This window comes from Lissotriton helveticus, chromosome 8, assembly GCF_964261635.1.
Source record: "Lissotriton helveticus chromosome 8, aLisHel1.1, whole genome shotgun sequence".
Lineage (NCBI taxonomy): Eukaryota > Metazoa > Chordata > Amphibia > Caudata > Salamandridae > Lissotriton > Lissotriton helveticus.
Genome location: NC_136069.1, coordinates 354645814 through 354661677, shown reverse-complemented (window position 1 = coordinate 354661677; position 15864 = coordinate 354645814). Strand labels below are relative to the sequence as shown.

The following is a 15864-nucleotide window of genomic DNA, read 5'->3' as shown; positions in this document are numbered from 1 at the left end:
CTTCCTTGGGTCCTTGGAATTGGAGGCCCAGGTCACAGGGGTCGATATCGTCCCAGCGGCTATCTCGGACCATTCTGCGGTGGAACTAACGCTCACAGTTCCCAAGATTGGACGACCCCCGGGTAGGTGGAGATTGAAGGAAACCCTCCTGCAACGCGCAGACGTGGCCCAACAAATTCGCCAATGTATTACTGATTACTTAACTACTAACGATAACCCTGAGTCGTCACCAGTCGCGCTATGGGGGCTCTGAAGGCAGCGGTGCGCGGAGAATGTATCGCGATCGCGGCGGCGGAGTCCAGGGATCGCAAAGCAAAACGTGAGGCCTTGACGGCCCAGGTGGTGGAGCTGGAGAGGGTCCATGGTCGCACCAGGGCGCCGAGGGTCTGGAAGCAGCCAAAAGCGGTCAGGGCCCAACTGGCGAGTTTAGACTCAGATAGAGCGGAGTACGCCGCCCTTTGCCTCCGCCACACTTACTACGTTGGCGGAAATAAGACTAGAAGACTCCTAGCCAGTGCGCTGAAAGCGAAGGTCCACCGTTCAAAAATTGAGACCCTGAGTGATGGAAATGGAGTCAAGCTCCGGGAGGAGGCGCACATTGCGGAGGCCTTCCGTGATTACTATGCCTCACTATACTCACTATTAATCGATCCTGCTGCAACAGATTGTGGGCCAAGCTTGCACCCAAATCACTAATATTTGTACAACTAAAAAAACTGTTGGTTTTGTAATCAGTTTTATGCTTATTGATATGAGTATAATTGACCACTGTTGCCTATAATGTCTCTATCAATTCATTTAGGGACATTCTGAAACTAGAATAACAGAGAAAATATTCAAATACTCAAACAGTCTTATTTAGCTGGATGGTTCTCTTATTTTACTTTAATTGTACTTATTGGTGTTTCTTAGTTGCTAAATGCTGCTTCCACGCTTCTTCAAAGCACTAAGGGATGAAATTATGAGAGAGGTGGGAACGAAAGAGTACAGATATTGTTGTTATAGGGCAAAGAAGAGTGGGAATAAGTGCACAAGACACACATTCAAGGTATGTCCAGCATCCTAAAACAAAGAGTTTTTAAAAGTATCTGCATTTTGACTGCTTCGTACACAGGTTGTTTTAACTTGCCACTGTTTGATCCTCAGGGGCAAGTTATTGCATGCCTCTGGTCCTACTTACTACAAGTTCCTGTCTAGGTACCTTTTACAGCTGAGGGCAGCTGGTGTAAATGATGCTTCCCTTCAACAGTGGACCTCAGGTTGAATGAGTTTGTAATAGCGAGTAAACATAGGTATTTGGGATAATGCATAGCGTAAGGTTAATTTATCATTAACAAGGTCTTAACCCCTTGAATTCCGCTGCGGTGCGGGGGGGGATTAGGGGTTGGGCGTGGTGCTGCGGTACTCATGACGGCTCCCGATCATCATAAATCATGGTGGGCGTGTGCTCATGATTGCCGGGAGCGGTCGGAACTCCGCCCACTGATCAATTCTCCCACGCAGGCGGGGAATTAGCACGTGGTAGGAGCGGCAATGTTCGGACGGCTCCCGGCCGTCATGAGCACTCGCCTACCATGACTCATGACGGCCGGGAGCTGTCATGAGCACTGAAGAGGTTATAGGTGCTCACTCTTCTACAAGAAGCTACAGCACAGGCAATAATACTCATGCAATACAATGAGATATGACTTCTCTGTTTTGGATCAGTTTCAATTGTCTGAGCGTCATTTGCAGAGGGTAGTGTACCTACTGTTGAAACAATCCTGGTCTGATGGCACAAGGACGTGCGCAAAGTCTGCATTATGCCAGAAGCTTCAAACAAAGGTATTTTCTAGAAATGTGAAGCTGGTAATATGTTTTGTACTATGTTCATATGGAGGAAGAAAAATGTAGTTGGGTTTATCAAGACAACACATTTTTCCACTCCCTATTGGTATGGAGCATTAGAAAGTGAATTATTTTTGGCTCATCCATTAGACATTCTCCGAATGACCCTGACTCTTTTCAGCCAAGTGAAAAGATAGAAATTATAGAGTAAGCACAAGATTATGTAGGATTATTCTTGCAAAGTAAACATCTCTTACAGATGAGATTTGCAGAATTCTTACTAGCACAAGAAAACTTGATTGAATCATCCAAGCCTTCTGTAGTGTTGCTCCAGTGATATAATTGGAGCGCTGGACTCATAAGGAATAAATAACTGTAATTATTTATAGGTCTCATAGTGATATCTCCACATCCCCTCATCATTGGCCCCGACACAACACTGGTGAAGAGCGTGGCGCGTACCAGGTCCCCGCTGTGCTGTGGTGGCTGCATGCACTCTCTGGGTGCTTAGTGGTTGTGCTGTACGCAACCAGCAGTACCTGCCCCATGCAGTGTTCACCTGCAGTGCCCGGAGCCCACTCGACTTGTGTGTGCAGAGGAGCATGAGTGGCTTTGGTCCCGCTGCTCTCCCACATAGGCGCGGTGCACCTCTCCCCGGTGACTGACCTTGCAGCACTTGGCCTGCTGCAGGAGTGCCCAGTGGAGTGCTGCTTTGCGAGAGCGCCCTCTGCTGGCCAGACTCTACACAGCACACTGGGAGGGTATACAACCTTTACAACGAAAGTTTTACAACGACCTACCATTACAACGCAACTTTTACAACGCAAACTATTACAACGCATTGCTCTGGGGGGCGCTCTAGGATAGGGAATAGGTTAATTTACTATCCAATAACCTTCCCTACTATCCACGGGGACTGGAGTTGGAATAGTAAATGAAACTATTCACTATCCAGCACCCCAAAGCGCTATGCGTTGTAATGGTATGCGTGGTAAAAACCGCGTTGTAAAGGTAGGCGTTGTAAAAGTATGCGTTGTAACATCATACATCCCACTGGGAGCTGTCTCCATTATTAGCGTTAATTATCTTCAGGAAGCGTCCCCACTGCAGGCCTGCCTCTCCCTCATCTTGGCACACAAGGACAATTACGCAAATATCACACTAGGACATAAAATACACTTAGAAAACACCTCCTGCTGCAACGGCTGCTGGCATGTAGAGAGGTATAACATTGGACACATGAGGTAAACATAGAAAACAAGCCTCCACCTCCTTCTCTGACTGCAGCTGGCATATAGAGACCCTCCTCAGGCTGCCCTCATATCTTTAAAAGGCACGACAAGCCATTGGTCTCAGCATCTGACGCAAAAGTGGCCACCGACCATAAAGAGTGTTTTTCAGAGTTTTTCAAGTCCTTCAGCGATGTCCGGCATACAGTCCGTCGAGCCGTTCATAATTGAAGGTGCCCTGTCCGGCCAAATGTAAAGATGGAAGGATTGGGCAGAGAGACTGCTGATGTTCTTTGAGGCTACCTAGGTAGACATTGGGCAGAATAGGGCCATGATCTTAAATTTAGGTGGCTAGGAAATTCATCTGTTCTCCAAGACCATCAAGGAGGCCACTCCCAAAACACACCTCACCCTCTTTGCGGCTCTTAATGCCTATTTCGAGTCAATGGCAAATAAAGATTATGAACGGTTTATATTTTGACAGGCCAGACAGCATGCAGAAGAATCTATTGACACTTTCTACATGCGTTTAAAGGAGTTAGCAGCACGTGTGGTATCGCTGCTGAAAACGAAGAAATACAAAGCTAAATAATTTAAGGGTGTGCCTCAGCGAAGCTCCATGAATGGATCCTGGAAGATCTCTGGCAGACATTTTAACAGTGGGCAGAACAAAAGAACTCCCGAAAGGCCAGTGCTTCTCACATGTAAGCCGTCTTGAACAAGCCAATGAAAGTAGAACTAGTCAACACAATCACACCAACACCTAGCGCAAGCAGGCCGAGAAAGAGTGGTGCGACCCCCAGAACATGTGGCTACTGTGGAGGACCAACCCACAGGCCTGCAGATTGCCCAACGAGAGGGAAAAATGCACAGGATGTGGTAAACTTAACCAGTTCATGAAAGTGTGTAGTTCTGGAAAAGGGCGTGCACTGCGCACCACTGTGAATGCTGTACCAGAGGCACAAGAGAGAAGCAGCAACATGGATGACAATGGAAGTAAGGAACACACCTTTCACTCCATCTTTACCATCGGTACAGCATCCCAAGGCACACGTCTGCTGCCCCAAAGCCAAATACTCGTCAGAACTCATCCAACATCAGCGGTGGTGGACAAGGGGCATCCATCAACATAATATCCTCCGAAGCATATCACGCCATGCAGCCCCCCTCCCACATCTACAGAAAGCGATGGTCAAAGTATTCGCCTACGGCCAAGACAAGCCACTTGTCTTGAGAGGAAAATTCCAGACGATGACAGGGTACGGATCTTAATCAGTAGACACGCAAGTCTATGTTGCTGAAGAAGGCTACAGCATACTATTAGAGTGCCCGGCAGCAGAAGCCCTTAGGATCGTGGGATTTGTATTTGAAGTATACCAAGAGGCCATAACTCACATCCTGGATGAATTCTCCATAGTGTTTGAAACCATTGGATGCCTGTGAGGCAAGGAGATAAGATTACACATAGACACATCTGTGCAGCCCACAGCCCACCAGCACAGGTGCATCGCTATTCATCTGAGGCCTCAAGTAGAAAAAGAGCTAGACAAACTTGAGGCCGCCAGCATAATTGAGAAAGTGACAGGGTCCACCTCAAGAGTGCTTCTAATTGTGCTGGCCAGGAAGCGCAAAGAACCTGGTGTAGTACGAATATGTGTAGACATGCGCCTGCCAAATGTTGCCATTAAGAGAGAGTGACATCTAACTCTCTCAATAGATAACCTGATTGGTGAACTCAGGGGGGCCAGCTGGTTCTCCAAATTGGCCTTGCATTCTTGCTATCACTAGCTTGGCCGTGCATAAGAATCCAGGTACCTCACAACCTTTTCCACTCATGAATGTCTGCTGTTTTACATGTGGCTAAACTTTGGAATATCGAGCACTGTTGAGGTGTTCCAAAATGTCATACAGGCACTCCCAGGCGACCTGCCAGGAGTCGTCAATGGCAGTGATTACATCTTAATACATGCCAAGCCCATCCCAGAACACAACATGAGTCTAAGGAAAGTACTTCAAAGGATTCTGCCCTCACCCTGCTTTGCAGCAAGTGTGAATTCTTGGAACAGAAACGTTACTTCTTTGGATATGTGTTCTCATCAGAGGGAGTAGCTCCTGACCCTGACAAGGTCTAGGATATCAAAGAAGCATCTCCCCCAATCAAAGTGACAGAACTGCACAGTTTCTTGGGTATGGTCAACTACTGTGGGCGATTTATCAAGGGCCTTGTGGCGCTAATGCAAGCACTGAGAGACCTCCCCTGGTCCTGGGGCCTCGAACCAAAACAAGCTTTTCAAGCAACTAAAGAGGCCCTATCAACTGATATGACACTGATCTAGTTTGACCCCGAAAAGACACCACAGTAGCATTGGATGCATGCAACAAAGACATGGGTGCTATGCTGATGCAACAATAGGCAGAAGAATGGACCCCATTGGCATTTGTGAGACGGTCTCTCACAACAACGGAGCAGAGATATTCTCAGATTGAGAAAGAGGCAATTGCCATCCACTGGGGGTGTTGCCACTTTCATCTATATGTATATGGCAATCCATTCACAGTCACTACCAACCACAAACCCCTCTTACTGTTGTTCAATGGAACAGCCTCAAAGCCACCCGTGGATCAAAAAATGGATGCTTCAACTTCAGGAATATAATTGTAATTGGAATATCATCCTGGGTCCAATAACCCGATAGACTACCTGTCTTGGAACCTTCGTGCTGCCATTCTGGAAAAGGAAGAAGAGGCAGATGAAACAGAGGAGTACGTGAGGTAGACAGCCAACCGGGTCTCATCCTCTTCTGCTCTTCATGGAAGCTACCCACCGGGCCACTAGCCACGATAGGTGCCTCCAGAAAGCACTGAAAGTCATGAAAAACAACCAGTGGCCTACATTCAAGGACCAGTATACCCAGCTTACCCCCGATGCCAGACACATTATGGAGTGTCTCTATCATATTCATCAGGAATTGAGTGCTGACCCTGATGGCTGCCTCATAAGGGGACATCACCTAGTCTTCCCCACCAGCCTCACTGCTTGATAATTCATCTTGCCCATGTTGGACACCAGAATATGGTCAAGACCAAGAGCTATCTATGAACCAAAGTGTGGTTCCCCTTGATGGATGTACAAGTCAAAGCACTGGGAAGGTTGTGCATCTGGTGCCAAGCATCAGGTGAATCCAATCCGCTGGCTCCGGTGATGACTAGGTGCACTAGTCTTGATTTTGGGAGCTTTCCAGATGGAAGACACCCCATGGTCATAATTGATGACTATCCAAATTATTCAGAGGTGGAGATACTCTCCTCTCTAAGTGAAGTAGTACCCAAGTTTGAAAAGATTCTGGCAACACATGGCCTGATAAAAGAATTAAAGCCCGACAACGGTTCTCTGTTCCAAGACCAAGAGGTGGCGGCAAATCTGAAATCACTGGGCATATCTCACAAATGAATCACCCCACTGGCCTCAAGCTAATGGTGAGGTAGAGGGATTCATGAGGAGATTAAACAAGGACATTCACTTTGCATCTGCCAGTCAACAAGCTCCTGAACTGGCCACCTACTCCTTCCTGTGGGATTACGGCCAGACTCTGCATTCCACTCCAGGGCTGGATCCAGGGCAACTCTCCATGGGTTGAGTAATCGTGGATACAATCCCTCATGGTGAACAACCTTTACAACGAACTTTTACAACGCACTACCATTACAACGCGGTCATTACAACGCAAACCATTACAACGCATTGCGCTGGGGGGCACTCTAGGATAGGGAATAAGTTTAATTTTCTATCCAACACCTTCCCTAGTGTCCACGGGGACTGGAGTTGGAATAGAAAATTAAACTTATCACTATCCAGCACCTCTAAGCGCTATGTGTTGTAAAGGTTTGCGATGTAAAAACCGCGTTGTAAAGGCAGGCGTTGTAATAGCCTGCGTTGTAACGTCATACATCCATCCCTCATCACCATTGGTGAGTACCTGTTCCTATCAATGACCATCGAGCGCAAGAGAAGAGAAAGAAAGCTAATGATAGATAAAGCCAACATCAGCATGCAAAAGAATCCACTCTTAAGGTTGGAGATTTAGCACTCATCAAGGAGCAGTTCCACAGAAGCAAGTTCAGACTACCTTTCGAGCGCTGCTCTTTGACCATTGTCCACATGCATGGTACCAAGATTACTGCTCATTGCAGGACAGAATAAGTCACTCGGAACGTATAAGTATTCATGAGGTTTCACCCCAAGTAGTGCCATGTCCACCTCCTTGGGTGCCCGATTATATCAATGCAAGGGAGCATTTTAAAAAATACTTCTAAATATATTGATTACTTCCTCAGATTTTTTGTGCAATCGCTTCCCTCTTACCTAAGGGACACTACAGATTTTCTAAGGGAGATCTTTGATATTAAATGGAAGGACAATTTCTGTTTCTAACACTAGATGTGACCTCATTCTACACTATTATCAAACACACTGATGGCTAAAGGGCAGCAAATGATTTGTTAAGATAAAGGCCTATTGGTTTATACAAATACACCCAGATACTGCTTAGGATGAAGACAATATATTCATGTGTGACAAACAATCTGTTGTACTGTCAATTGCAGGGGGACAGTGATGAGCACCTGTTTTGCCACCAGTTATGTAAATCTGCATTTTGGTCAGTGAGAGGAACAGATGCTCTATGCTGAAAACCATGTAATTGTGAATGAAAAAATAATTTTATGGATCAGGTTTATAGATGGCCTACGTGTCATCTCAAGGGTACATAATAAGAAATCTCAGACTTTGAGGAATCTATGAACATGAATGATTTGTAACCCCAGGCGTAGAGTGTGCGTAGCGAGGCTACGCGGAGGGCCGCGGAGTTGAAAACAAACTCCGTGGAGCTCCGCTATGCCACCCGCCTCCCCTCACCACTATTACAAGTAAGTTAATATTAAGTTAAAATACATTTAAATCCACTTACCTACGTACCGCGGTGTCCCCGGGCTACAGTCATCCTCTTTCTCACCTTATGAAATGCGCATGCGTGGGCACGAGCGCATGTGCAGTTTTCAACAGCATTACCCATACGGCGAGGAAGATGACGACTGCAGCACGGCGACGCTGTGGTACGTAGGTAAATAGATTTAAATAAAGTTTAATTTAATGTTAACTTACTGGTAATAGTGGGGGTGGAGGCGGGGGCTGGCCAACTCCGCTCTGCTGCGGAGTGTGCTGAAATGTGCCTTCTCTGCATTCTCCACGGAACGCGGAGAAGGCAAATCTCTGCACATTCCGCGGGCAGAGCGGGGGTCTCCGCCTGAGATTAATGATTTGAACCTACATTTTACTTTGCATGCGAGTAAAACAGAAATTACTTTTTTTGTAGTGGAATTAAGAATAAAAAATAAAGGAACTCAATGCATCCATTTTTAAAAAGAGTACTGCAACCAACAGTTGTTTGCTGACAGTTTCCATCCTAGTTTTCTCATTAACAACATTCCATATAGCGAACTAGTGAGGGTAAAAATAATCAGCAGTACATATGACACATGTAACACTGATGAACAGATAATATTTAACAGGGTGAGCATACGAGGATACAATGTTAGACAAATGAACACAGAAAATATAAAACAGGAAGAGGGATGATTTAATATTTGGACAGAAATGAAACGTAGAACAAGACAGAATATTAGCAAACACTGAAAACTGATTAGGAGCAACCCTGTTATTAATAATAAGTTAAACCTAGTATAATCTATCGAAAGGTAACCTCTTCCAGGGACAAATTGGTGAACAGTGCTTTTTCCAACTCTAATTGGTTAAAAGGCAAAACTGGTTTTAAAGGTTCTAGCCTTTAGCGAGAGCTGCACTACTATTAGAATGCCATTAACAACCACTTTGAGATAAATAATATCTTAACTTTAAAACCAATTATGCAAGTACGATTTTGCCTCTTTATAAAATAATTCTCCCACATATAAGAAGCATAAGAAATACAGATGAAAGCTACCCATTAGCCAGGCATATCCACAAACTTCATGGGGTACAATGTGATACTTCATGAAAGATAATATCCCTCTTTCACCATGCAGTGGAAATAAAGAATTGAATTGAAATAGCAAAGATTAGAATCAATAAATATATACTTGATCTATACTCAATTGAACCCTCAGGCCTCAAGATTAATGAGCAGCTTTATGTGTTACCTAATGAAATTCCGTGTGAGTAACTGTCTGTGGCATTGCTGCCACATTTGATTTGTTTTTTTAAAAAGTATTTTCTTTTAATTTTAGTTTGGTGTAGAATAGTCCATCAGCAAATAATTATAGTATCATTGAAATTCATGCGCACAGAAAATGTGTCCAATTAGGCTTAATATCCTGAAGACAAGGTTATTCATTATATGAAAGTACAGTACAAACTTCCACTTGGGTTTCAATACTGGTAAGAAGCAAAGTTTCCTTGATGTACGGTATTTGTGCATAACTACTAAAGATTAAATTATGGAACAGATGTACTTGTGAGTAGTTATGTGTGCCAAAACTATCTTACTGTACATAAACAAAAATTTCAGAAATTCACTGAAAATAACAAAGGTTAAAGTGGCATTATAGTTGGGTGAAAAGGTAAGTTAAAATGTCACATTTTAAACTAAACAAAACACTGAAATTCACCATTTAGGGCCTGATTTCAATCTCATTTGGAAAGCATTCCTACCGAATCGGTTCCGGAATGCTTTCTGGACGACTCAGATCGGGGAAGTCCGACTGAGCAATTTGGATGTATCTGGATGCGATTTAGTCGGACTCCCATTGACTTCAATAGGAATCTGCGTTCCGAACAAGACACAGTCTCCCATTGAAAAAAGGGTGGCTGGGCAAAATCGGGCACCTTGTGGCAGGCACCCCATGGTGTCTGCCACAATGTGAACGGTTGGAAAGGGGGGTCCCTTTGGTACCCCTAAGGGCCTGATTCGAAGGGCCCCGGGTGAAGAGGGGCCTGCTACATGCCTCCAAAGACAGATTCCGGCAGCCGATTTGTTCTGGAGTAACCGAATCGGAACGGATGTCCGAATCAGTCATCGTACTCGCTCAATCAGAAGCTGAGTCCATAGAGCTGTACGATTTGGCTCCGAAAGACGCGTCCTCTCCGAATGCCTTTCGGAGCTGATTCGGTCTGCCCTACCGGTTTCCAAGCATCGTATTCGGTCGTCGTGAAGTGTGTGCGATTCAGTTGGAATCAAGGGCTACAGATCGGATTTGGCAAACATGAATCAAATTCGAAGCCCTTCCGAACGGCATCGGAATCAACCCCTTAGTGTTAAATGAAGGTTATATAACTTATGCACTCTCCATGCACAATGATGTAATCAATGATGTCATTTCAGATGGCATCAGTGATGTTATCAATAATGTCACTGAACATGTCATGAGTGATGTAAAATGTGAGGTAATAAGCAGTGAATGGCAAGGGCACAAGTTATAGTTAGCTCATTAACCTATAGCTGGTGAATTTCAGTGATTTTTGGCTTTAAGACATGACGTTATGACTGACATTTTCACCTATGATTTCACTTTAACCTTTGGTTTCTTTGTGAATTTCTGGGTTTTTGATCATATTCACACAAACTCCCCACTAAGCACTATGGGGGTCATTAGGATGTGACCGCGCGGTGCCTGCCACGTTGTATATTGAAATGCAGGGTGTTACCATAGGTACGCCCCATGTGCGCCCCCCACCCCCCAGAATCCTTGGGGGCCTCCAACGGGCCCCCACAAGTGTTTCCTGCATTCCTTTCCATGGTGGCAACGCCGCCACGGAAAGGCATGTGTCTGCCCCATCATAATATGGATGGCGGTGTCCAGCAGACACCGCCTCCATATAAAACTCTTTTCCGCCCGGTCGACTTGTCGACCGGGCGGAAAATCGGCGGACGGTCTTTACTTCTGCCGTAGTCCCCCCGCCATAGTAATATGGAGGGGGTAAAGGGATGATAGGCGGGGAAGGATGTCGGGCGGATCGCCACCGCCATGCGGGCGGTGGCGATCTGCCCGACATCCTAATGGGGCCCTATGTTCCAAATCATCCACCGTTTCTTGACCATATTATTGTTCGTGTTTGTTGTGTTCTTACATCCATTATTTTCGCATAATCACTATCCATTTCATGTCTACCCATCAGAATATCAGTTTCATAGTTTTTTTCTATTGAGTATTGTGGGGCTGACTTCAGGAAGTGTCTTAGGGCCTGAATATGAGTCTGGCAGTATGAGGACTGATAGACTCGTGGGTTGTGGCGGTGGCAGTTCAGCCTCTGCCGCACCATCAGTACGTTCTCCGTATTACCGCTTTGGCAGTCGGACCGCCATTGCACCTGCCAGGGAACCACATTCCCTGGTGGTCCCACGGCAGTCAGAGGCTCACAATATATGGCATGCATATTACGAGTTTCAAGACCGCAGCGGTGTCATGGGGATTATTCCTCCATGAAACTGCTAACAGTCATGAAACAGGCCCCCTTATGCCCAATGCATGGGTGTGTTTGCAGGGGTGCACAAGTTGTGCCCCCCTGTATGCATGCACCCCAGTTCCAGCACGGCATGAACTCCACAGTCCATGCCGTGCTGGAACACGCCGTGGCGGTGCCTTTCTAAGGCATACATAGATTCCTTTGAAAGGCACCACTGCAGGACAGCCACACCATTCACCCACCAGACTACGAAGTACTTGTACTATGGCTGGCTGGTGGTCCTGGAGCAGGACAGTGGCATGGTGGCTCACTCCATGACCACCAAACTTGTAATCGGGCCCTTAGTATAGGCATATTGTCTGTCATGAACATTCTCCTCCCATATCAAGTGTTTCACATGTGTTTGATTAGTTTCTATGAAATTGGACATTTTGATAAGGGTTTCAAATCACGTCAGTGTTCATCATCTAATAAAAAAAAATTCTGTGACCAATATTAATCAATTTCCTTCATTTGCTATGGATCCATGGGTGTTAATTGCAGATTTCATCAGTATCTGATTACTGTTATCATTTTGAAGTTGCTTAGTGAAAAACATCATTTGAGAGTAAGACTATTTTATGTTTTTCCAAAACTATATCTGCATGGGGACTAATGTTTGCTCACTCCTTGCATTTTAACTCCTTTCTTTTTGAGCTTATTGGTAGAGGACTCCAATTGATGATGTTTATCTCACAAACCGACATGTAATTCTGCATCTCAGTTGTGGTCCCTTGGCTTTCTCTACCCAATAATAAAATAATGTTGAATTCCTCCCTATAAACTTAATATTCATGATTCCCATCTCTTGGGTGCTTCACACCATGTGTAAACCATAAAAACTCAAATCTTTTGAATCTCTTCTATGCTTGTTCCAGGAATGTTTTTGTAATTGGGTAGTTTTTTTTTTATTCCTCATGAATGCTGTAATGTTCTCAATATGTTTTTCTTTTAGGTGCTCCACATATTTAATCTCAGAGAGGAGCATTCCGAAACAAATTTCACATGATCTGCGTCATGTGATACATTCATTAATCTTGTTTCTCCATAGTTTCCAAATTGTGTTTCATTATTTACACTGGTGTATACCTTGCATCTCCCACATTTCCAGAAACCTCCCTTTCCTGATTCTAGTCAACCAGCTACCATTGTTATTTACTCTGGACACCACTTCTCTGTAGGTGAACCCAGGAAATGGGTCTAAGATGTTCCCTTTTTTTCTCATCAGGTGCTTTATCTCAGGATATTCTGTACAGTATTCAGTTATGGATCTATAGGTACTTTAATAATAATAATAATACTAGTATTTATAAAGCGCGAACAGCTGCCTCAACTAGGAGGCGTCCCGGCGCTATGAGAGCTTAGTAAGAAAATTAGCTGGGAGTCTGCAGCCTAGAGAGGCACCGAGAACAGCCATGACTTAAGCTGTCTCCTAAAACTTGTTTCTGATTGGGCCTTTCGCAGCTCAGGAGGTAGGGAATTCCAGAGACGGGTCACATTGGCTGAAAAGGTCCGACCGCCCAGTCTAGCTCTTTTGACTCGTGGCACACTCAGTAGCACCTGATCATTTGAGCGAAGACAGCGAGACTGTGTATATCTAGGCAGACGGGTTCTCAAATAATTAGGACATGTGCCGTGGAGGGACCTATGAGCCAGAGTAAGAGTTTTAAATTTTATTCTACTGGCAATCGGGAGCCAGTGTAAGGCCCGAAGATGGGGGGAGATGTGCTCCTTAAAAGGAACATGCTTAAGTAGCCTGGCTGCCGCGTTTTGCACCGTTTGCAGCCTTTGGACCAAGTACTTCGGGAGACCGCTATACAGGCCATTAGCATAATCCAATCTCGAAGTGATGGTGGCATGGATCACGGTTTTCCGGCAAGACTCAGGCAAAAGTTTCAGGACAGGGCGGAGATTCCTCATTTTGCTCAGGCAGCAACCTGTAACCTGATGGATCTGGGGCCCAGAGGAGAGATTTTCGTCCCACTTGACCCCCAGATTTTTTACCCCCTGGGAGGGGGAGGGTGGAGTACCCATCTCAGTCGGCCACCAAAGCTCAGCTGAAGGGTGACTGCCTTTACCAAAGAAGATCACTTCCGTTTTTCCCGGATTCAGTTTCAGCTTGTTAGTATTCATCCAGGAAGCCACATCCTGAAGGCACCCCTTAAAGTTTGCAAAAGCCGCCTCTGTAACCTCAGAGTAGGGAAAAACCAACTGGGTGTCATCAGCATAAGATATTGCGGTGACTCCCCAGTTGGCAATGAGGGAAAAAAGAGGGGCAAGATAAACGTTAAACAAAAGGGGGCTAAGGGCAGATCCCTGCGGGACCCCGCATCGCAGCAGCTTACGCTTTGAGTCACAGGTGCCTAAGGTGACCCTCTGCGTTCGGTTTGACAAGTAGGACTGCATCCAACCGAGTGCCTGATCTTGTAGGCCAATGTCTGCCAGACGTTGGATCATTCTAACATGATCCACCGTATCAAACGCGGCCGAGAGATCCAGGAGCATCAGCATAGCTGAGTCTCCTGAATCTAACGACCACCTCAGAGAATCAGCCACCTCAATCAGCGCCGTCTCCGTGCTGAAGCCGGGTCTAAACCCAGACTGAGTCTCATGAAGGATGCTATTAGACTCGACATGAGCATTCAGCTGGTGATGGATTAGTTTTTCCATCATTTTCCCGGGCGCTGCCAGCAGAGATATAGGACGGAGATTAGTTAAATCCTCCGCATCCCCGTTTGGCTTCTTCTTTAGTGGAAGGAGCGTCGCATGCTTCCAACTCTGGAAATTCCCCAATATCTATGGAAGTATTCCAGATATGTTGGAGCATAGGTGCGATAGCGTCCGCTAAAGGTGCCCACAGTTTAGGTGGACAAGGGTCCTCTGGGGAGCCTGACTTATACCGAATAATCTCTTGCCTTGCCTCATCTAGTGGGATAAGTTGAAATTTCCTCAAGGGGACTGGGGACCGACCCCCATTCTCTCTGTCCTCCCTGGCCGTATGTTTATGCGGGCCAAAGGAGTCATAGACCATCTGTATTTTATTGTCAAAGTAGATCGAGATCTTATCACAGAGTGCTATAGATGGGGGGATATCCCTTTCAATGCAATGGGGCTTCAAAAAGGATTTAACCAATTTAAACACTTCTTTGCTGGGATTCTCCGCCTGTAGAACCATGGAGGCATAATAGCTCTTTTTTTCTTTCCTGATATGCTTATGAAACAGCTTGGTGGCCTCTCTAAATTGTATTTTTGCTAGGGGGCAGTAATGTAGTCTCCATAGTCTTTCTAGTTTCTTACAGGCTCTTTTTCCCACTCTTAGAGCATCAGAGAACAATGGGGCTGTGGGAGAAGTTCTCTGCGCTGTCATCCTTTTTGCTGGCGCTACCGTCTCTACCATGTTGCTAATCCAGTTATGTAGTGCCTGGGCATCCACGCTAGCATTCATGGTACGCTTAGGCGGGTCATGGGACAGGAATTGATTCATGATGACCGGAGTGAGATTTTTCCACTGCCTCTTCATGAAAGAGTGTTTACTGTTTCTAGGTTCTACACTATTTAATGCTAGTGTGAATGGTATCAGCCAGTGATCTGACCATGCTACTGGGAGTGCCTCCTCCACTACTATGCTTTCAAGTGTGGAGAAAATTAAATCCAGCATGTGTCCAGATCTATGTGTGGGACCTTTAATATGGAGCATCAAATTTGCAGCACTCATTGCTGCCATCAGGTGCTCTGCCGCTGTATTGCCATCCCTATCCATGTGGACATTAAAATCACCCACAACTAGGAAGTGCTCATGCTTCAGCGCGTTCAGTGTAATCGCGTCTATAAGATGAGCTGTGCTACTTTCCGCACAGTCCGGGGGGCGATAAACCACCATCCCAGCAATGGCTAGTTGGGGGTTTAAGAGAAGGCAGAAGTATAGGCATTCCATACCTGGGATTGCAACTGGTGCTGCGGAAGAGATGGAGAAGCAGTCTTTACAAATTACTGCCACCCCACCTCCGCGCCTGCCATCCTCGCGATTCGACATGCACATGGAAAAGCCCGCCGGTACAGCTAAACTGATGGCTGTCATATTATGCTCATTTAACCAAGTTTCAGTTAAAAACAATACGTCCCAGGCCTGGCTCTCCAGGAGCAGCCAGATGTCCGTGCTGTGTTGGGATAATGATCTACAGTTCACAAGTCCCGCTCTGAAACCTCTAGTTACTTGGGCTGAAGCCACCCCTGGAGTAGGCTTAGGAGGAGAAGCGGCCCTGACCCACGCACTACCGCATTCTGAGCAAGTCAGTGGGAGCGTGGCCTCCA

General features: G+C 45.8%; 1 protein-coding gene across 1 annotated transcript in view; it reads right to left on the bottom strand.

Annotated features, from left to right (window-relative positions):
• The window catches only part of LOC144771636 (cilia- and flagella-associated protein 337-like), a 556113-nt gene that overhangs the window by 509938 nt on the left and 30311 nt on the right, over positions 1–15864 (bottom strand). The gene's annotated exons all lie outside the window — the stretch shown is intronic.